At 47.8% G+C, this 23,442-nt stretch overlaps 1 pseudogene; it reads right to left on the bottom strand.

The window, feature by feature from the left end:
• Positions 1 to 18,091: 18,091 nt before the first annotated feature.
• Positions 18,092 to 18,258, bottom strand: LOC119437906 (U2 spliceosomal RNA; annotated as a pseudogene).
• Between the last annotated feature and the right edge of the window lie 5,184 nt (positions 18,259 to 23,442).

The following is a 23,442-nucleotide window of genomic DNA, read 5'->3' as shown; positions in this document are numbered from 1 at the left end:
CTCGAGCGCCTTAACTTAACGCGCCCAGTGTCTCTGGTTTCACTCTTTAATAGAGCCACGTGTGTGAATTCAAGCGACGTCACAATGGGTAATCGTTGTGCGTGTCGTTTACAGCGTTGCTTCTCCCAGGTGTGTTTCCCGGTAAAGATTACGGTAGCGTAAGCTACTCCGAGTGGAAAAGTACCCAACAGCATAGAAATCACGTAGTGACATCACCATTGTCTAGCAACTCATTCAGTTCATTCCAGGCTACCGTGGGTTCACCTAGGAAAGTAAAAATTCCAGAAGAACAGCGTTAACGTAATATCGTTGTGAAGTAATAAAGGGTGTGGTTAAGTACATTTCACTGGTCTCTGGTTTCACTCTTTGTAGAGCCACTTGTGTGCATTGTTGAGGTTACAATGGGTAATCGTTGTGGGTGTTGTTTACAGCATCGCTGTCCAACCACCTTCACAGCGTGGATTGTAGCCACAGTTTTTTAGACTATACTACCTTTAGGATCGGCGCACATTTTATCGGTTCTGGCTGTATGTGTTTCTAGCCTACATACACGATCAACATACACGATCAGTGTTGGCATAATTTCTTGACGCCTGTCCCTGAAATGAGGCGAGAAAATGTAAATTTCCGCTATATTTTGCTGCAAGGTCACTAAAATAGTCCCTAATACTTCTGAGTAAATTTTTGTCCACGTAGAGGTTTTTGAACACTATAACATGCGCTGGCGTATCGCAACTAATTTACTGAAACATCTCAAGTTTGTCTAAGTTTTGTCTGAGTGAGGAATAAATAGTGACTTTTCTTGTAGTGTGCTGTGGGCTTCTCCCTTACTATTATACTTGAATAACAACGGACGATAACAAGTGAAATAAAAAAATATTTAAGGTCAGGTATTTTATGTGCTAAAAGCACGATTCCATTATGGGGCACCCTGCAGTGAGGGAATGTGGAATAGTTTTGACCACCTGTGCTTCTTTACCGTGCATCCAATGCACGGTCTAAGGGCGCTTTTGTATTTCATCCGCCTCGAAATGCGGCCGCCGCGGCTGGGATTCGATCCAGCGCCCTCGGACTTAGTAGCGCAACGCCTTAGCTAGGACGCCACCACGGCGGGTGACAATTGAAATTTAGTGTTTAATCTCATACCGCAAGGTTCCAAATGTAGCACGATTAACAAAAAACACAAGCAACCTTAGTCTCCTAGCACCGAAAAGGCTTTTCTTCCAGATAATAACTTGCGCTCGACATCAAAAAAGCCTTCGACAACATCGCGCACTCTACCATGCTAGACGACCTCACAGCCATTGGATGCGGCGAACACATATCCCAATATGCATCTGCATTCTTTAGCAATCGCAAGGCACAGATTGGCATACCCGGCACTAACCATACGACCTTTCACTGAAAGGCACGCCCCAGAGTTCCATCCTGTATACATCGGGCTCCAAAAACTTGTTCTACAACTGGAGGATATACGGAACCTAGGCTGTGCCTTGTACGCGGACGACATCACGGTATAGACCGCTATAGACAAGATTCAAAGCTACCCTCAGGCAGCAGGTATGACCTTCAACCCAACCCCATCGGAATATCTGCAAATAAGACCACCACGCACCCAGTCCAACCGTGCACCCCCCCCCCCCCCCCGCCTTCACCTGACATATGCCGGACAAGGCATCAACAGGACCCTGGTAGCACGAATCCTGGGCGTGCACGTACAAGAAAATAATAGCGTAAAGATGGCAATAGACAAACTGAAAGACACCGTCAAGAATATTATACCCTCATAGCTAGAATAGCAAGAAGTAAAGTCCTTACCCGAATCACCTTCGCCCTACCCTTCCAAGCTACACGCAAGACCAAAATAGAACACATCTACAAGCTCATAAAAATCGCATACAAAGCTTCACTCCAACTTCCGAACTGCACGAGCACAGCCAAACTCATTTCGAAAGGTATAGAGAGAGAATAAACTTTATTGTACGAAGAGTGGTAGGTGTGGTTATTCTCGGGTGGAGCCCTCTTGTAGAGCCCCACTGGCCACGGCGGCTCGCCGGGCCTGGTCCAGGGTCGCCAGTTGGCTTCCCAGTGCCAGCTCGGAAAGTCGTGCCTCTCAAGACCACGTTGTGAGTGTCTGTGATGAGCTCACCAGCCTGGATACTGCCTCGGCTGGGCGTTCCGTACACTGGTATGTAATGTGTGTCAGTGTGGCTGTGTGGTCGTTGCACCAGGGACATACACTGGTTGTGTATACCTCTGGAAACATTGCGTGCAACCTTGATATGTGCGGGTAAGTGTTGGTTTGAAGGCGGCGCCAGTCCCTGGCTTGTTGGCTGCTTAACTTGGGATGTGGAGGAGCGTTGGTCCTCCAAAATCTGCCTGCTCGTGATGAGATCTTCATGGTGGTTTGTGAGGGGCCTCGAAGAATCTTCTGTGGCTCGGCCAGCAAGTCCGCGAGCTACACAGTCGGCCTCCTCGTTGCGTTCGAGGCCTGTGTGCCCTGGGCACCAGACGATCCCATGGTCATCAGTCAGCGTGGGGCCCAGGATATCGGTGACGCACCTGGGCAGTGTGCCTCTAATATATAACCGACAGGCGGCCTGTGAATCCGTCAGGATATATGCGGAGCGACCTCTTCGTTCTGCTTCTTTGATTGCGAGAGCTATGGCTGCTGCCTCTGCGGTGGCGCTTGATCTGGTGCGTATAGATGCGCAGGCCACCACTTTCTTTTGGTTAGCTACTGCCGTTGCGTATGCCGGCTTTCTGGGGACTTGTGGTGTTGTGGAGTAAAGACTAGCGTCGGTGAAGTAAGTATCAGGATCGTTCCTTCTCTGGAGGAGTTTTCGTGCTCGTGCTTGCCGGCGCTTTTGGTTGTATAGCGGATGCATGTTCTTGGGGACCGGTTCCACGATGATGCGAGCCCGTAGGTGCATCGGTACGATGACTGTATCGTCTCCGCAGTATTGGGGGGTGAGCGGGTATCCCAGTCTTTGCAGTAGTTTTTTGCCCTGGTGTGTGGTGTTTAGTCGTTCTCTTTGTGCGATTAGCGTTGCGGCTGCCAGTTCTTCATATGTGTTATTTATGCCTATCGACATGAGCCTGTCTGTGCTCGTGCAATTCGGAAGTTGGAGTGCAGCTTTGTATGCGATTCGAAAGGTATAAACACCACATATGAAGAACGGGCAGCCGCCACGCTAATCGCACAGAGAGAACGACTCAGCACCACAAACCAGGGCAGAAAACGATTGCAAAGACTGGGACACCCACTCACCCCCCAAATATTGCGGAGTCGAAACGGTCATCGTACCGATGAACCTACGGGCTCGCATCATCGTGAAACCGATCCCCAAGAACATGCATCCGTTATACAACCAAAAGCGCCGGAAAGCACGTGCACGAAAACTCCTCCAGAGAAGGAACTATCCTGATACCGACGTTTACTCCACAACACCACAAGGCCCTAGAAAACCGGCATTGGCAACGGCAGTAACCAAACAAAACAAATTGGTGGCACCAGATCAAGCTCCACCATGGAGGCAGCAGCCATAGCCTTGCAATCAAAGAAGCAGAACGAAGAGGTCGCTCCGCCTATATCCTGACGGATTCACACGCCGCCTGTCGGTTATATCTTAGAGGCACACTTCCCAGGTGCGTCAACGATATTCTGGGCCCCACGCTGACTAAGGACCATGGGGTGTCTGCTTTCACTCTTTGTAGAGCCACGTGTGTGAATTGAAGTGACGTCACAATGGGTAATCATTGTGGGTGTCATTTACAGCGTTCCTTCTCCCGCGTAGGTTTTCTGGTTCACATCTTTTCGGCTGTGAGCCGATTCCAGGCCGGTCTGGTGCCCAGGGTACTCGGGCCTAGAATGCAACGAGGAGGCTGACTGCGGAGCTCGCCGATTTGCTGGCCGAGTCACAGAGCACTCTTCGGGGCCCCTCACAGACCACCATGGAGAACCCATCACGAGCAGGCAGTTTTCGGAGGACCAACGCCTGACCAGACGGAAGTGCGCTCCTCCACATCCTAAGTTAAGCAGCCAACAGGCCAGGGACTGGCGCCGCTTCAAACCAGCACATACCCGCACATATCGAGATTGCACGCAATCTTTCCAGAGGTATACAGAACCAGGGTATGCCCCTGGTGCAAACCACACAGCCACACTGACACACATTACTTACCAGTGTACGGAGTGCCCAGCCCAGGCAGTATCCAGGCTAGTGAGCTTATCACAGACACTCACAACGTTTCCTTGGGAGGCACGGCTTTCCGAGCTGGCACTGGGAAGCCAACTGGCGACCCTGTACCATGCCCGGCGAGCCGCCGCGGCTAGGGGGGCTCTACAAGAGGGCTCCACCCGACATGAACCTTACCACTGTTGGTACAATAAAACCTATTCATCATCGTAATCCTGATAATCGCTGAACATTTTCTAGTTTTCGGCACGCTTGAAAGGATAGCAAAATCCTGCAAGAAGCGAAAGATTGCATATTAACAAGGCGATGACAATTACGCGATCTTTATACAGGTCAAATACTACGCGCTTACGCCCCTTGGTCTACCTGAAGCCTCTTCGCAGTACTGATTTGTCCAAAACCATGTGATAACGAAGCTGTGTGTGCTGGCTCGTGTGATTGACCCCAGCCGCTTCTATGTATACACCTTTCTACCGTCGAACTATCTTATCAGTCACCTGCTCCGTTCTAAACCTCAGAACAAAATTTGCAAATGTCCACCAATCCTGTGAAGAGAACCATTGCTTAATTATGCTCACATAGCCTAAGTGGCATAGAGCCAATCTTGGTAAGTCTTTCCAATAATAAAGTGGGTTCTTGGAAGGCTAATTTCGAGGAAACATTTATAACTTCAAAGTCGCTAAAAGGTCGCCACGTGTTCTGTCCCGTCGGCAAAAAAAGAAAACGTCGCCGGTCGCTAAATTGAAAAGGATGTCTCTTTACAGACACCAAAGTCGCTGAATTTAACATCATCACTAAAACGGCAAAACTGTACACGATACGGAAAAGTGGGAGTAACTCGTTAAGAAAGATTGCCTTTAAAAAGGGAGCCACCTGGGCTTTAGGCAATACAAACAAGAATATAGTTCGCGTTAGTGTGTTTGAAGTGGAAGAAATGGTCCAATTTCACGGTGACTTTCACTACACCATCACCACCGCGAAGTACGCTGGTAGTATCAATACTTGTTGCGGGCCTAGTTGGTTCATCTTATTCCGCAAAGTTAAGACGAAACCAGATTTTTCCCGCCTTTGGTTACGTCTTAGCGGAATACGCTGGTCGTAGCAGCCGATAGTGGGTTGAACGGCAGCTTTGGTAAGAAAGCATGGTTCTCTCCAAACAGTGACAGACCTGCTTATCCTCTAAATCACAAGGCATGGAGATGAAAATAAAAACTAAGAGGACCCGTAAGCTTCGCCTTGGAAAGTGGAACGCGATAGCCTCCAAAGATCCTTGACTGGTTCTCACGCTTTTCGGCAACTGCAGCTTATGTAACCGTAACGGTTACCGGGAAACGCTGGCAGTGAACGATATGAACGAAGGCGAGCTTTCTGATAGAACTGCGGCCTCTTGCGTAGGCCGATCCCGGAGGTAGTACACATACGCGCCCAAAAATACCTGATTTTGACATTTCTATTATTGTTTCGCACTTTTAAAATTTCAGTCTGAGAAGATATAACATAAAAGGCATGCGCTGTCGGTGTTTCATGACATTTGTTTGAGGGTCGTCATTATCAAACTTCCCAGGAATAACATATTGCCAAGAATGTATGACAAGGTATGAGTAACTTTAGTGGTAGAATAGTGTGGCAATATAACCCGCATATACAGCATGCTATATAGCAAGGAGTGGCATGTACTGCATATACCTAAATATCAACGAGGGGATTTTTTCTAACGGATATGTAACCCAACACACAATGACACACACACACACACACACACACACACACACACACACACACACACACACACACACACACACACACATATATATATATATATATATATATATATATAGTGTGTGTGTGTGTGTGTGTGTGTGTGTGTGTGTGTGTGTGTGTGTGTGTGTGTGTGTGTATAGCCCGCTAATATAGGCAAACTGGCTCGAGCGGCCAGTCGTGCTCCAATTCAGCGTGTATTTCGCGGGCTTCTTTCCTGCTCGGTAAAACACTTATGTAGCACGTATTGAGCAACAGAGACCTGTATCGGGAGTTTTTCATGCTGCTCTACAACTTTCTCATTGACACTTTGATAATTAGGACAGTACTTCTCGAGTTAGATAATTAATTACTATTAATTAATTAAACCTCAGTAACGAAAAAAATACTGGCGGCTACTCCACTGTACTGGAAACAATACGCACTAGGTTTGATTCGCGTAACGCCGTTCCTCTTTTTTTAAATCGTGCTGCGTGATAGCAAGGACACCCTGTATATATAGTATATGAACGAGAAGAAAGGGAACCAGAGAGGCTCGATTTTGAATAGTGAGTTCATAAGAAGCCAACATGCAAAGACAGCCCAGGACAACCTAGGGGAAATACTTGTATTTACTAACTGAATTCACGAAATAATAGAATACTGTAAATGAAAGTGGATGAAAAAACAACTGTCCGCGGGTGGGGAACGATCCCACGTCTTCGCATTACGCGTGCGATGCTCTTACCATTGAGCTACAGCGGCGCCGTTTTCCCATCCACTTTCTGGGGTATTGATGTTTTACTACTACATCTAACCCTGAGAGTGTTTGCCAGCGCCACCACTGACAAGCCTTGGCGGCGGATGTGGAACATCCCTTCTGCCGCAGGCGTCACGAGTACGTGATTTTACAGTTTTGATACGTCGAAGCACTCCCGTGGTTCCGCCAGAAATTTTTACTTCGACGCGGAGCAGGGAGATACAGATTCCCGCTTGCTGGCCGGTGTTTCCGAAGCAGACGAGCCTGCTTAAACCAGTTGTGAATCACTCGTGTCCTTCGCAATACGATTGAGACGGCATGCAGGGTGTGGTGGTTGAGTCATTGGCTCCTCTGCAGGCGCCGGTACTTTTATGTGCGAAGAACGCAGGCGCGTTGCCGCCACCAGACGCAACCAGCGAGCCGCCGGGGCTGTCTTGGCGAGCGTACCGAGCAACACTCTGGGGCGAGCGCCGCCAATGGTTGTCTGTCCCGGTCGTCGATGATATCCAGCAGACGAGAGACGAGGGCAACCCCGCGGCGTCGTCCGAAGCTTCTGGCAGATCGTTCCTTTGCCTGCAGGGCCGGACAGTTAGTTCTGGAAACGTTCATTGAGACACGGTGTCATGTTCGTAACGCAGGCGAGGCGGCCACGGCCGGTGCCGCGATCTCTTTGAAGCTGCTGCTATCAGCCGAGATTCACGGACCGATCGAAACACGTGAGCTCGCCAGCTGCCCATACCCTTTTCGCGATCATTGTACGCTTGCTTCTCGCTTCAGAACAAGCCGCAAAAAAAAAAAACTGCTACGGTGGATGCTTGAAACATGTTCCGTGGTCTATATGATAGGGGATGGGCACGGAACGACAAACTCAATTGCATCCTGCGCGGTGGCTTAGCGGCTATTAAGCTCTGCTACCGAGCACAATACCGCCGGTTAGATTCCTGGTTTCGATGGGGGCAAAACGTGAATAAGAATGCCGGTGTGCTATGATTTACGTGCAAGTTACTTAACCTAAGGGGGCCAAAATTAGTTCAGGGTCTTGTATGACGTCCTAAAGTCGCTTTGCCGCTTTAAACCCAATGAATCATCATCGACGCTATATGAAATACAACCGCGCCTCCCGTTTTCGGCACGACGGCAGAGCATGGCGTCACGTCCTATAATGTTCGATGCATGCAACGGTTCTCAGAAATCCTAAAGGAAAAATCTTTAAAAAGAATGACAACCATTACTCACAAAACGAGGGACCTCGCGAACATTCCTCAGTGAGATTTCGTCAGAGCTGGTTGAGGGTGAAGCGCACTTGAATTGAACCAAGGCACTCTCGAACAACGTACCGCCGCGGTTATACTTAGAGCAGCGTTAGAGGATCGCTAGCAACATGCGCAATGGGTATACGGTTCCCGATGTACTGCGCCGTTCTCCTCAGACGTGCTTAAATTGATGATGACTGCGGCTCTGGGAAGTTAATCAGTCCCGTCGCAAATTGGAATCGGTGGTGGTATACAGTTGGTGTACACGCGCGATAACCAGCGCGCTTATCTCCTCTACCAACATCACCGGTGAATTGCGTAAACGAAACTCCGGCTCTAATGATTTGTAAGTTGTCCCTGTACATGTCGGGAAGAACGGGTTATGAATGGTGCGGGTTAATTTTAAGACTCACCGGCTTCCGCGGTTCGTCCGCCGCCGCTGTGGCACGTGTGCCTGCAGCGACGACGGGAAGGCGTTTGGCGACCGGCCACCCTCTCCAGCGCAGCCGTCAGGTAGTCGGCCTCATCTTCAGCGACCCACGCAGGTTCGTGAAGCAGCGCGTGGCAACGGCCGCATAGCCACGTGCCTCCCATTTCGCCGTCAGCCGTCCAGGTCGTCGTTGGCGGCCGCCGCGAGCAGCAGCGGCAGGCCAACGCCGCCGCAAGCACTACAGCGACCCCTATCACCAGACCCTTCGAAAGATTAAGTAAAGGTCCGGGATTTTATCTTACCCTCTGTTGCCTACAACGCAAACCGCTGTCAAAATTCAACGAAAGCGAACTATTCGTCATGTGCAAGATGAAAAGCTCTTGAGACACCTCGGCCAGCCCTCCTGCACCATAAATTGTTGTAGAAGTTATACGCCTTTTCCATAAATGAGACAGGCAGGTTGTCACACTAGTCGAGTCTCAGTTGCTTGATATGTATACAACATACCAAGTTACATTCTCGCGTTTTCGCAGAGCGCAATCAACCCAACACAAAATATCACGTTTCCGACAAACATTCCTCCGTTTAAATAAATTGTGTTTTCACTATGCTGCATTCTGGTAAATGTCAATACATGAAATAACAGTGCACAAAAGAAAATGAAATTTGTTCAGTTCATTTGAGAAAATAACTTTCAAAGCGCTGTTCATCACATTCACGAACAAGGCACACAATAATGTGTGAATATCCACGCTCTCCACTTACGTGCATTGTTCTTCAGGTTTTCTTCCAATCGTGTACTGTCACATCCGGGGTTATTTTTTATAGATAGAAAGCACGGCCACGTGAATAAATATCGTTGAAAACAGCTGAAAGCTTTCTTAGCGTTTTATTGGCTTATATACGGGGTGATAATTTTTTACTTTTGCGGAACTTTATGAAATTGCCTGTTGCGGATAACATAATTGTGGCCGTTCAGCTGAATTACTCGCGGAGGCGGACATTATATGCACGAAAAAATGAAAAAAAAAACACATATTCAAAAGATAAGCAAAATTTCGTCATTAACTTCTAAATTACTGTACGGCAGATATTGCAAAATACGAATTGTAGCCGTTAAGTTTGTCAGGCCTATTCACTTGGAATTAGTTTTCAGTATAGGATCAGCTTGAAGATATGCGCAATCAAAAGCGCAGTAAATATGCAGTGCTGGTCATTTACATTTTAAACAAAATGCTGTTGCCTGCATTTGAGCACAAATGTATCTGGAACGTCCATGTATTTCGCCCCACACATTTGTAAATAAAATCTCGAAACTGGTGCCGCGGTGTAAATTCTTTCTTAATGGATGCGTTTTGGAAACTCACCGGCTATAATTCGTACATTGCAATATTTGCCGTTAAGTAATCGTTAAAGAAACTAATTAATCAATTTTCGTGAATTAGTTGACAATCTGTTTCGATTTCTCGTGCTAGTAACGTCCGCCTCTTCGAATGATCGAGCTCAACGACAAGAATTCGGCTGTCTGCCACAAGCGATTCCTAATAAATTCCATAAAACTTAAAAATGATCAGTTTGTATAAGTGTCGTTCTTTTCGCCGTTTGGGTCATATCGGTGACAAGGAAGCTAATCAGATAGCAAATCTTGTCCGCGTGTTAAACACTCGACAAGGCACTTGAAAAAATGGCGCAGCTGGGAATCGCAATTGTATTGTATGCGCCGCATTATCGCGCGAACATGTGAGAAATACGAGCCGCTCACATAAATGCGACACTGGCGCATTTCATTTCGCAATACGTCGCGTTAATGTCTCGCGGTGGTTGTGACGCTCGATGACAGCCTGACACAGGTAAATTGGCGGCGAGGTGCGAATCCTGCCTGTCTTCCTCTCCCCACGGTTTCCGGTATCCGCTAGTGTCACCTCCTTCCTTTCAATATATGGCGCCGTTAGGCAACGTGCCGTCGTATTGCATCATTCGTGGCTACATAAAAGTAATGCAAAGCGGGATATGCCATGCGCCACTGTCATTGCGTGAAAGGGAACGGCTAATTCGGTGCTTTATTATAACGTAAAGAGAATTTTTCACGAGAATTTGGCACAAATCTACTCAATAAGTTGGAATAGTCCTAGAAGTATCCCTGGCTTACACTGGAAGTCAATACGTATAATTAACTAAAACTTTACCACTAGTTAACTTCACAAGCAGTCACTTTAGCGCACTCAGTGCAAAATAGAAATTATAGCCAGTGATTACCTGGAACGAATTTTGAAACTAGCACCACACTTGAGATAAACGCAGTCAAACGTGCCGTAAAAATGCAGTGTTATTCGACTTATTTTAACAAAACGCCCTTTTATCCACTGAAGCTAAAAAGCTAATGGAACACCGATGCATTGCGTTGCAAACATGGGGGTTGTATATCCAAAAACTGGTGTCATCTTCAGAATATGTTCCAAGTGGATATGACTAAAAATACCACCGGCTACAGTTCGTAAAGTGGAATATGTGGCGTAAGTAAATAGTCCAAAAGTTAATTAGCAAGCCTTATTTGTGAAACATTGATTATTATTTTCTGAAGAATACTGTTTGCCTATGAGGGTAATCTATAGCTCGAAAACTTGAACCGTGCTACATGTCGCGGGTGATTTTCAAAAAAATTAAACGCCCAGAGTGTAGAAGTTACTTTGGTGATCCTCTCGTGACAATTATAAATTAGGTTGACGGCGCTATACGCATATGAGTGAAATGCTCGAAATTTACTCAATGGCACTAGGCAAATCAGAACATCTTCCCGTGGTTTCGTTGAGGTTCCAATTCTCGCCTAAAAAACACGTAGTTTCGACACGATAACTCGCCACGCAGCTTGATGCTGAGCGGTCAACTGCAGTTTTTTTTAAGGATACCTCCAAATGGTAACCAAATGTTTGCACGTGTACAATAAAATAAATGAAATTGAGGGGTTTTACGTGCCAAAACTGCGATCTGATTATGAGGCACGCAACAGTGAGGGACTCCGGATTAATCTTCACCACCTGGGGTTCTTTAACGTGCACCCAATGCACGGTACACGGGCGTTTTTTTCCATTTCACCCGCATCCAAATGCGGTCGCCGGGGCCGGGATTCGATCCGGCGTCCTCGGGCTTAGTAGCAATGCGACACAGCCACTACGCCACCATGGCGGGTCACGTGTACATCCCAAATGAGAAGAAAGGAGCTCTATCACGGAGCACCCGACACGTCTACGACGTGCCGGGTGCAGTGTCGATTCGGACCTTCAGACAACCTCCGGCTTGGATAGAATGTCTGCTGTACGTGGCTACCTTTGTCTACGCGGTGAACATGTCGAGCTCAAAGAGTTTGCTAACCGATTCATCTCCTTTTTTGAAGTTAGACATATGGAAAGCGGAAGGCATGATTTATATTGCCACCTGTAGGTAGTGGGTCGAGCCCAAGAGAAGAAAGAAGAACGCGCGCCCCTTCTCTGCTCGAGCCAGCCCCGACGGTCGCGTCTTCCGAGAGCCAGCTGCTCTACGGGTTATTAAACCTTCAAGGCTACTTCTCGAGGCTCGTGACAATATCGCTTTGTTTAAAAGCGCAATGATTGTATACAAGTATGTCACTGTCGACGTATTCGAAATTTTTTATTGCGCAGTGATGATTTTTTTTAATTTTTTGTTTTTAGTTTTTTGTTCACCACGACAGCATTATTGTACAGCGGACAAACATTGCGCATCTACCCGCTCATCGAAATGATGTTGTGGTCGGTGGTCCCCGTCGACGTCGCCAAATGCCTTAAAGACAACCGCCCTAACCGCCATCACGTGAAAGGTACAGAAATACTGCAGATATTAGTGGAGAGACGCTAAAGGGTTCATTTGACATAAAGTGAAGTTCATCGCATGTCTAACAACGCACGTGATGATCTAATTTGTCCAACAAAGTGCAGCTGCTATCACCGTGACTGTACCTTGTATTGATGCAGGGTTTCGGTATTTTTTACCGATTATTTTTAATTGGCACTCTTTTGTTACATCATCCAGCACTTTCCTCGCTGCTGACTTGCATAGAAATCTTTAAAGAAATCCCTAATAGATGTGTCCCGTTCTCGGCGCCAAGGAAAACAAGTCCTTGAGACGTCCTCCCGCGTGCCTCCTACGCAGTACTTCTCGATTAAAATGCCCTGTAAGCACCCACTGAATCCAGACGCAACGGGTCTCCCTTACCACGTGGCAGCTGGCGATGGCGCCGCTGGCAATCTCGGCCATGGATCTGACCGAGATGCAGGACTCGGCTTGTCGCCACCCGCTTGCTGCCAGGACCGCGAATATGGCAATGATCACAGCGCTGGCACCAGCCACGTTGTAGGCCCGTAGCAACTGTGTGCCCTTCATGGAGCTGCTGGTAATAGAAGGCCAAACGCAAAACAAAAAACAAGATAGTTCGAAAGTAAAAAAAGGAGCTCGCCGAATACTTAACTTCCAAACTTTACTAGTTAATGATGGACGTAAGAAAAACATGAATAATCAAAAATCAAGAACTCTTGCCTCTTTGACTCACAATTGCAATGATCAACATTCGCCAACTGTGGCTGTTACCTTCCAGTCTGATTTTACATTTTCTCCTTGTGCCCACATGGCACATGCATAGACGCGTGGATGGGGCAAGGATCCTTACTTTTAAAATTACATATACATGTTATTTTTTGAAGCCGAATGTACGAACGAATCCGGAAAGATTAATATCGCAACATTACCATGCTTGTTTCGTATATACACCTCTGCGAACTGCTCACATCATTTTGGTGCTCCGCGGCGGCCGCATTTCGGTGGAGGCGAAATGCAAAAACGCCCGTGTGCTTTCGTTGTAGTGCACGTTAAAGAACCGCAGGTGTTCAAAATTAATCCGGAGCCCTCCACTACGGCGTGCCTCATAATCAGAACTCGATTTGGCACGTAAAACCCCAGAAAGAAGTTTTTGGCGCCCATTCCATACAGTGCGTGATCCAGACTGCGTTGTAGACTGCCTCATATCTAAAAATGCAGTCTTTTAAGTATCCTTAGGTGATTTGAATGCCATAGCATGTTGACTTCTCTAATTCATTGGTTGCGTACATGATACATGACGTCATACATTGTTACGTGTCCTTCAGAACACTGCTTTAATCCACCTTAATCCACTGTTGTGCACCCTAGTACACCTTAATCTACCTTGATCTAATTTGTACCAACCTTAATTTTTCATTATCCACCACAATCCACCTTAACCCACAGCAGGTAGTAGAGTGTGGGTACCACCTAGATAAATAAGGCAACAAGTAACAAGCGGTTGGTTGGCGTAATCGATGTGGAACACAATTGTATTTATCACTATCTAGGTAGGCGTGTTTTGGGGGGCAGTGAAAGCGCAGAAAATCGCGTACTAAAATTTTATGGTGCTTAGCACCCCAGAGCAACTTAATCCACTGGCTACGAAGGGCGTCTTAATGGTGGACTCCGGGTTCATTCCTACCACATGAGGCTATTTCACTTACACCTAGAGCACGGTACACGAGCACTTTTGCGTTCCGTCCGCACTGAAATGCAGCCCCTACTGCGGGGTATCGAACCCATCACCTAATGCTCCAAATTATAACGCCATAGGCATCGCGCGGAGAGTGTACTGTACATATTTGTATTAAAAAGTATGGGGCTTTACATGCCCAAACCACGATCTGATTATGAGGCACGCCGTAGTGGGGAACTCCGGAATAATTTGGACCATCTGGGTTTCGTTACTTACGAGGGGAAGTGCCATTAAATTTACATAAAGAGCTAGCCTGCGTGCAAGAAACGGCATTGAGCTTCCTGAGCCCCAATGACTGCTTCAGAGATCGGTCCCAACAGACAGTTCGTAGGTAGTTTCCCAGGAGCACGTATACAGCTGTCCCATATATTATTGACGTCACGACCGCGTCAGCCAGCAAGTAGATCAGTTCCGTTTCACGGGGCACACCTTAAAATGTTTTGCTAGTAGGCGCGTGCGCGCAGAGAATACTCATGCCCCAGCATCGTCTTCTTGGTTGTTTCAGTGAACCCGACATATAACGCCGGCTGTTTATCAGCGCATATATCTTTGCAGCCGCTTTTTGCAAACCTCTGCTTATTTCAGTTTGCGTTGGAAGCAAATAAGCAGCAGGGGAGGGGCTCTGTGGAGCCAAACCAAATAGCCTAGCACACGATGGTCGAACACGAGCATGCTATGTGCGCCTGCGCCCGCCGACACAACCTTCGTAGCTGCTCTCCGCCGCACAGCGCTGACCATCGCGTCGGTCGCGCGTCCGTAGGAGGATTACCCTTTTGGTAAGCCGTACCACCGTCACGCGGTCTTAATGTGTGGTTGTGCTCTTTGCGAACTCTGAAACACTTTATGGTAGGCCATTGTTTCTTAGGGTGCAAAAGCTAGGTATATAAAACAAAACCTTTTTTTTATTGCGTTCTATCTAAAGTGTTATAGTGCCACCAAGGCGAGCTACTTTCCCCAGCGCAGACGCGCTCGTATGTTGCCTGGACAAACGCCCACAAGTGAATTTCATCTACTGCCTTCTCGCATATCGATGCCGGGGTCCCAGCTCCTTTTGTTTTGTCGCACCCTAACCACAGGGACTCCCGTCTCTCCTGCATTTTTTTGTCTGTGTTCGCTTTTGCTCAATCTGATAAAAACTTTCTTAAAACCTTTTCACGCTTCAATCAGTCCTTAAACCCTATGACAGACGATGAGAAGTGATATGTCCAGCAAATGAAATATTCAACTCGCATATTCAACGCCCTTCGATATACTCCGACTCATGCATGCTGACGCGGACTAGCGTCGACTCTCTCAGACTCACTCGGGCTGGCACTTTCTGAGGCTCGCTCAAATATTGATCACATTCACACACACTCGGTGAGGTTCCCGCAGACGCGCGCATGGCTCCGAGTCCGATCTTTAGTCTGAGACTGATGAGTGAGCTCGATGGCATGCGGCTGTGGTGTGGGGAAACCGATTGCAACCCTTGAGATATGCCCCTAGCGCTAACACCTATTACTCTGCATAGGGCATGGAGCTAGCGACTTCACCTTCTTAATAAGTGGCTACACGTTTGTCTATGGCTCCTGCCAGAGTAAACTCTTCAAAGGTTTCGAATAAACCGCGCGTACTAACCCTCTAACACAGGCTAGATTAGGAGGAACGAAACAACTCACCAGGTTGGTGACATGAAAAGCGCAAGATCGGCAAAGTAACAAATGAACTACAATGTTGAGATGAATGGATATTCGCGTGCTGCCGCTATCGATCGCAATGCTGCCCCTACCATTTCAATTTCCTGCTGGTCCGAGCAAAAGAAGAAGAAAACAAGTTTCGCATGATCAACCTCAACCAGGCGATACGGCCCCAACCTCAACCACTACTCTTGTACTAATTTATTTAATGTCTACAATACAAATTTCCAAATGTACAGCCTCTTTAGGAAAGATTTTCAAAATTATTTGAATTCACGCAATGTTACCGCTTTAATTTGTTCTGATATTTTTTCCACGTCGATTACTTACAATAGATACCGTGTCAGACTTGTGAAAGTGTGGCTTTCATCTGTCGAGTGTGTATATCCAAATAACGCGACACCACTTATTTCCTTGGAGCAGAAACATCTGCCGTAATAAAAAAGTTGAAGTCCTGTTTACCAAATTTCGACGTTAAGTACGCACATAAACTATTACCTGCATCGCTTTGGTCTGGCCTAGAGCACTGCACGGGCTCGGGCTTACCCGAAAGCCGGGGCCAGGTAGGGCAGTTTTGTCACGGGCTCGGGCCGGGCTCGGGCACGGCATGTGCTTTTTGACCCGGGCCCGGGCCGGGCTCGGGTATTTTGACGCGGGCTCGGGCCGGGCTCGGACTTTCTGGTGGTGTGCATGTAACGTGCAGCGAGTTATCCTAGCGCGTCTCGACTCTGAAAAAACTGTTGCCCCGGCGCAGCTGGACGCTAGCAGTGCTACTCCTGTGTACTTTCCTTTGCTTCTTCCGTCGTATTTTGCGCTGTTGGAACAGAATGTAAAAGTTCAGAAAGACCAAAGTCGCCTCAAAATAATGGATCCCATTGTATTCCTTGCCTAAATCAATGTAATTATTGCTTTCAGCGCGGTGTAAGCGCGTTCGCGACTTGCCAATTCTTCAAATGCGAATTGGAAAAAAGGTGACTGGTAAGATAATTCGTCACGCTGCTGGAATATGGCACTGTGTCCATCCATGATTGCACGCTTGTTCTCAACGAGCCACCTAGCAGCAGCGCATTACGCTGCACCATGGACGAAGGAGATGCATTCTTTCTCCATTTACTCCATCCATGCGCTCCCTTAACGACTGGTCGTGGCTGCGCTTCGCCTATAGTGTACTAGAATACGGTTGAGTGGGACGAGCGGCTGGGGCGGCGCATGGTTTGCAGTGAGGCGCCCGACGTGGAAAAATACTGTGGCGGCGCTGCGATAGAAGTGGATTGGGCCGCATCAAGATCGCGCCGTTGGAAACTGCTGGCGATACTGCTCGGCAGGGTCATTCGTACTAATTCGCGCGCTGGTATTTGCGTTCAGACCGCTCAAATGGTGTTCATAATTGCATAGGACATGTATTTATGCCTTAAGAACAAGTTTCTTTCATTCTTTTCTTTATTTTATTTTTTTAAATGCCGCTTCATGATCTTTTCCGGTCTCGGGCCGGGTTCGAGCCGGTTTCGAGCCGGCCTCGGGCCGTGCTCGGGCCTAAGGTAAAGGGGTGGCGGGCCGGGCCGGGCGGGTAACGTAGAACATTTTCGGGCCCGGGCCGGGCCGGGTCTCGCCATAAAACTTTTGGTCGGGCTCGGGCGGGTAGGCCAACGTAAAAACGGGCCCTGGCCGGGTCCGGGCTGAAAAAATCGGCGCGTGCAGTGCTCTAGTCTGGCGCCCCCCTCCTTGTGCTCTTACTGTGGTGATGAGATAACATAACACTTCTTCCTTTCATGTCCCCGTTTTTCATCACTAAGAAAACATACTTTAGAAGTACAGTTTCCTGGTGCTAGAATGAATATAATGATTCCTGATATTCTAGCTTTGGGAGCCTCTCTCTGGGACATTATTGTGATGTTGGTGCAGCTGTTGTGAGGTATATAATTGGATCAGGACGTTTTCCTTGCTAAATTCTTATATTTCCAGCTGACTTCATTCTTTTTAGCTATTCAAAATTTCGCAGTAGTGCTTATTTTTAGTCCCGTATAATCACCTTCTTAACTCCCCCGATTCTTAGCTAATCCCCCATAGTGGGTTTCAGCCACTCTTGGATACGCGTTTTCGCTGGAACTACTTAACGCTAGGCGGTGGTCCTCTCGTCCTTCAATTTTACAAAATGCGTTCCCGATGTAGCATTATCTAAGTTCTCCGAATACGAATTTTTTTCATGAGAGACAACTTTGCCAGGTATCACGTCATTTTTGTGGCAATCTATAATTCATGGGCTCAAGGGATACTCATTATTTAAACACCGCAAAAAAATCGGCATGTGTCAGTTGGTATCAGAATAGGCCTGTGGCCTACTCCTGTGCGAATTGAACAAATGTAGTGTATTTTCTCAAAATTGTAATGGATTTTACGTTTGGTCGATCAGAGGAGTTCTCAGAGTTCTCAGTGGATCAGAGTTTTCAGTGGATCGATGTCCGTAGATCAAAAACCATGGGCCGATCTCGAAGATAGTTCTATACCGGGCCGACCCACGGCGCAGGTGAAGCAGGCTTCAAGCACTCCGCCAACTTGCAAAAAAACTTTAATATATTGGGTCCAAATAAAACCCGTATCAGATATTAAGCTTTAAGAACAGATCAGCGTCGACCATGTCTACGTTCCCACCATACACGTGTACGCCATCCAGCGTATTCAAACTAGCGCCTACCAATTTGAGTGTCTTCTGTCTCGTCACGTAATGCTGACAGTCAGAGCAGAAATGAGGAAAATATCTTTCTTCATTTCAGCTCTGACTGTGAAATGGCTACGCCGCGTGTTGTACGATCTGAAGAAGAACATCGTGCCTACCAAGATCAACGGCGTGAACAGAAGAGGGAACGGGCGCGGCGGCGGCGGAAGGAGACCACCGACGATGAGCGGGCCACGGATGCCAAGCGCAAACGTGCTGCCCGCTAGCACCTCGAGGCGGAAAGAAATGCGCACCGTCCATGTGGTCCCGATCCCGCAGACTTGAAACGTTTCACCGGAGCAACGGTCAACCCCTACATACACAGCTTCATTGGTCATCCACCTTCGTAGAGTGGAATGGGACATTCAGTTTCCACAGCGATGGTGGACATTAAAGCTAATAACCTTCCCGTGCTATAGTAAGATTCGAAGTACAATTTATCGTGGCATTCACTCAACGATCAACTTTAAGCTATACGATCTGCTCACATGATCACCCACCCATCTCGATTCAAGTCCGTTGTCGAAGAAATTCTGTCTACTAGCGATGATGCATAATACTGCCACTATTATTCTCTGCTTATCCTCATATACTAGTATACTCGCTGTCACGGTACCTACCCCTCGTGCAAGGTCGCTCAAGGGGTCTTTTAGTTATTACAAATAAATAAACAATGAATTATTTAAGGTGTATATTTGATCGAACTAGGAGCAGGGCAGCGGCGACGGTCAAGGCGGGCACGGACGCCGAGCGCGAGCGGCGCTCCCGAGCAAAAGCGCTGAAGAGAACGACCCCCTAGAAAGCACTGAACACAACGACCCACTATACCGCTACAATCCTTCTCTACAATTTTCCCCGGGAACGAAAATGGAGGCACCCGGCGACCTGACAGCTTGTCACTATGAGTGGGTCATAATTGATCTTGAGGCGCTCGATGCTGACAATGGCTCGTCCACGACGGCGCATGTCCGAAGACGGTTCAATGGATTCGATCACGTAGTTGACCGGAGATGTGCGTTCGACCACACGGTGGAGGCTTTCATACTTGGGCAGTAGTTTCGAAGAAAGACAAGGTGCAGCGGAAGGGACCGAGAGCCACATAAACACTTCGGGGACGAACGTGGGAGCAGAAGTGGTGTCACCGCGAATGCTCTTATGGCGCTCTTGGTCATTTGAAGTAAACGCCCACGCGAGATCGCGACACTCTTCGGCATGTCAGGTTGGGGCAGAAATAGGCGCACACTCAGATTAATCCGGCTTTTACGGAAGGTTCATGTCGATTGTGCGCGACGGGTGCCGGCAATACAATAAAAAAAAGGTGAAAAGCCAGTGGTGCTCTGAGTTGTGCTATTGTATGCGCAGGTTACGAAGGGCAGAATGGCATCCTAATTTGTCTGGTCGGAGGCCACGTACATTGCGAGCATGTCGCCGAGTGTACGGTTAAAGCGATCTGTGCAGCCCAGTGGTGTGCGGGTGGTAAGCAGTAGTTGTGCGGTGCAAGACGTGACACTCTTTGAGGATGGCTTCGACGACTTCCAACAAGAAGACACGTCCGCGATCGCTGAGCAACTCCTGTGGTGGAGCATGGCGCAGTATGAATCGGCGAAGAAGGAAGGAGGCCTCATCGCGCGTTGTAGCCTCTGGGAGGGCGGTTTCAGTGTATCGCGTGAGGTGGTCAACAGCCACGATGACCCAGCGATTACCAGCCGATGTAAGGGGAAGTGGCCCATACAAATCGACGCCGACACGCCCGAACGGCTAGATAGAGCAAGGTAAATAGAGCGGCTGGATAGAACAATTCCGTTTCATCGTCGTTTAGCGTGATTTTTACAAGATACAGTGTTGGGATACTGCTGTAACCCCTGAACTTGACGACCAAGCTATTCTATTTAGTGCGCATGTGCGCAATCTTTTCTTGATTTCTATCACGCCTTCCCTCTCCCCTTGACTTTCCTTTATATTCACGAGCGTGAATAAACCCGACGTTTTTCTGCATGGCACGACCATGTCGTTCACTACTGGAGTGGCGTTGCCGCCGCCCGAAAGCATCGTAACACTGGCGACGAGAATTCCCACCGATACGCAACAGCTGCCGGGTACCAGCCATCGGCCCTACCGCAGTCATGGCCCTCAAGCTTCCGGATTTCATAGAGGACACAGATACGTGGCACGCGTATCTCGTAAAAGTCGACGCTTACTTTGAAGCAAACGAGGTTACAGACGACGACAAGAAGAGGGCCTTGTTGGTGGCAGCGTTAGGATCAAGGACCGTTGAGATTCTTTGCAGTAGAGTAGCACCGAGAAAACCGAGCTCGCTGAGCTATCAAGAAGTCGTTTCAACATTGAATGAGCACTATGATCCGTCACCTAATGAGATATCGGAAAGTTTCAAGTTCTTCCATCGAAACCAACAAGAAGGAGAGTCTATGCAGGCGTTTATCGTCGAGATTCGTAGGCTAGCCCATAACTGCAACTTCTCTTCGATGTTGCAGCGAATGCTGAGGGATCGCATCGTTTGTGGCGTGCGGTCGAAAAACTTGCAGAAACAGCTGCTAGCGAAGAAGGACTTGACTCTTGCGGAAGCCGAAGCACTTGCTCTAGCAGCAGAAAGCGCAAAGCTAGGTTCGCAACAGATAGACAGGCAACGTGACGCCGTCGGTGGACTCAACTTTCAGCGGAAAGGGGAACCCGCAATAATAAGGAATGAGCCGAGCATGTTATCGCACCAATGTAACTGCTGTGGCAGACAGGGGCATCAAGCCATTGCGTGCTCGCTGCGAAGGCGCCGATGTTACAAATTCGGGCGACAAGGTCACTTGGCGCGAGTATGCTCTCGAACAGTTTCCGCCCATCGAACCTTGGCGATAACCGAATGTTCAGCGGAAAGTGAAGTTAGCGGCAGCAATGCATTGCAAATTTGGTCAGTAAAAAGTGATGAATGTGGTTGCGCTTGCATATTGATTATGCGGGACCAATCAAAGGGAAAATGATACTGGTAGTCGTCGATTCACACACAAAATGGATTGAGGCGGTTCCCGTGTTGCAGGCGAACTCTCACAGCACAATAAGTACCCTCAGAACCGTATTTAGCCGTTTCGGCATACCGAGCACGGTGGTGACCGACAACGGGACGCCATTCACAGCATGGGAGTTAGAGCAGTTTATGCAGCGCAATGGAATCGCACATATTCGAACAGCTCCCTATCATCCCCAGAGTAATGGCCTAGCCGAGCGAGCCGTGCGCACAGTCAAAGAAGGCTTGAAGAAGATAGGAGGCGGTTGCCTCATAACGTCGTTGGCCCGGCTATTGTGCAATTATCGAAGCGCACCACACCAAGCGGGCCTCTCTCCTTCAGAGATGCTATTAGGTTACCGTGTGCGCACAAGAGTGGACATGTCTTTTCCTTCCAGAGCTTGCCCTGCCAACGCTTCGAATGACTCGGGCTGGAATTTTGCACCAGGAGACTATCTGTACGTGCGAAATTACGGCGCCGGCGATAAGTGGTTCCCGGGCACGGTGGAAGCTACTTCCGGCGCTCGCCTCCTGGATGTAGGCGAGCGTGAAGACGTGAATGACTGGCTGAGGTACTACGAAAGAGTAAGCCGCCACAATGGGTGGAGCACGTCCGCGCAGCTTGTGGACGTTGCAATATTACAAAGAACTATGATGTTACAAGAATACACTGCAACTCATAAGTTCGTGGTGAAGTAAATAAAAAAATCCATAACGGCAAATACATAAAGGCTGGGAAACTTCCGTCGGCTTTTCCTAAACGTCTAAACTTTCAGATAACAAGCCGAATGACTGCCACACTTAAAAATACTAATACACGAACAGTGCTTAAAGGTCCGGCACGCTTATTCGCCCAGCACGCCACCTTGGAGCTGCTTTAGCTATACGGTAGTAACTCTAAGCAGCTGATGAAGATGGTAATTTATTGGCATCCCCCTTTAAACGGGGTGGGGACAAATGGTCACTAAGCCTGCTTGAGCAAACAAGTAATCTAAAGATATTGACCAATCTAGCATTTTGCATTTACCTCCTTAACATTTTCTCTCATCTTTAAAACCTCTATACTTACCTCTACAGTTGCCTATGCCTGTAACAGATCCATTCCAATCAATCACTTGCCTGTCTTTTTTGTACCAATACGTTGAAAATATGCTGCTTATCTCGACTGCTTACCAGAGAATGCTTCCATTCGCATTAAATGCCTGTGCTTTTGGAAGGTGGACGTTACCTCCGATTCTCACTGGACGAATCCTTTTGCATTCGATTCGCATGTGCTGAGTCGTCTCCGGATTTTCGCTGCAGTGGACACATGCATCACCTCGTTGCGAATATTTGCTCCGGTATGTTTTTTGTCCTTATGCAACCACCTCCAGCCTCAAATAGCAATACTGTGCCCTTTGTGTTACTGTACAGATTTCCCCTTCTATTTTCTTTTTTCCCATTCTTGTAAATCTCTATGTTCTTTTTTGTATCGATTTATTGCTTCAAATTTACTGTCACTGTTTCTCTAATTTCCTTTCTCTTGATTCTTTGTCGTCTACTTACACTTTCAACTAGCCTGTACTCGGTTGCCAGCTTTCTTAACCTCTTCCTCCATTCTGTGTCCACGCTTCTGAGGTGCACATATTTCTGCTCTTTAGTCACCCATTTAATTTCACCCTTGTTGCCGAGTGTTCCTTTAAAACAAATTTTGCTCTGCCCTTCTCTGACTTCAAAACAGGCCCGACGTATGCCACCCTGCCCTGCCTATTTGTGGTTTTACCATGGACTCATAATGCGAAGCCGCCAACCGATCTTTGGTTAAATTCCAAATCCGCCAAATATCGAATTTTGACTAGAGAATGACATTTGTGAACGTTATCGCTGGCCCCATTAGTCGCTTTCCCGATTCCACGCACCACCTCATTTAAATGAAAAAGAGACATCTACCCGATCGTAGCAATTGCTACAAAGGAAACCCCCACGGGTTCCTGGAAAGAAAAGCCTCGCAGGTTGGTAGGTAGTAAAATTTATTGAGGTTCGGAAGAATCTTCACACCGTTTTTATAGGGGCAAGACTGCGGGCCGCTCCCACGTAGGGACGAAAAAAAATTGTC

Source organism: Dermacentor silvarum, chromosome 1, assembly GCF_013339745.2.
Source record: "Dermacentor silvarum isolate Dsil-2018 chromosome 1, BIME_Dsil_1.4, whole genome shotgun sequence".
NCBI classification, from domain to species: Eukaryota; Metazoa; Arthropoda; class Arachnida; order Ixodida; family Ixodidae; genus Dermacentor; species Dermacentor silvarum.
Note: the sequence above shows the minus strand (reverse complement) of the source record. Positions and strands in the feature narration are given on the sequence as shown.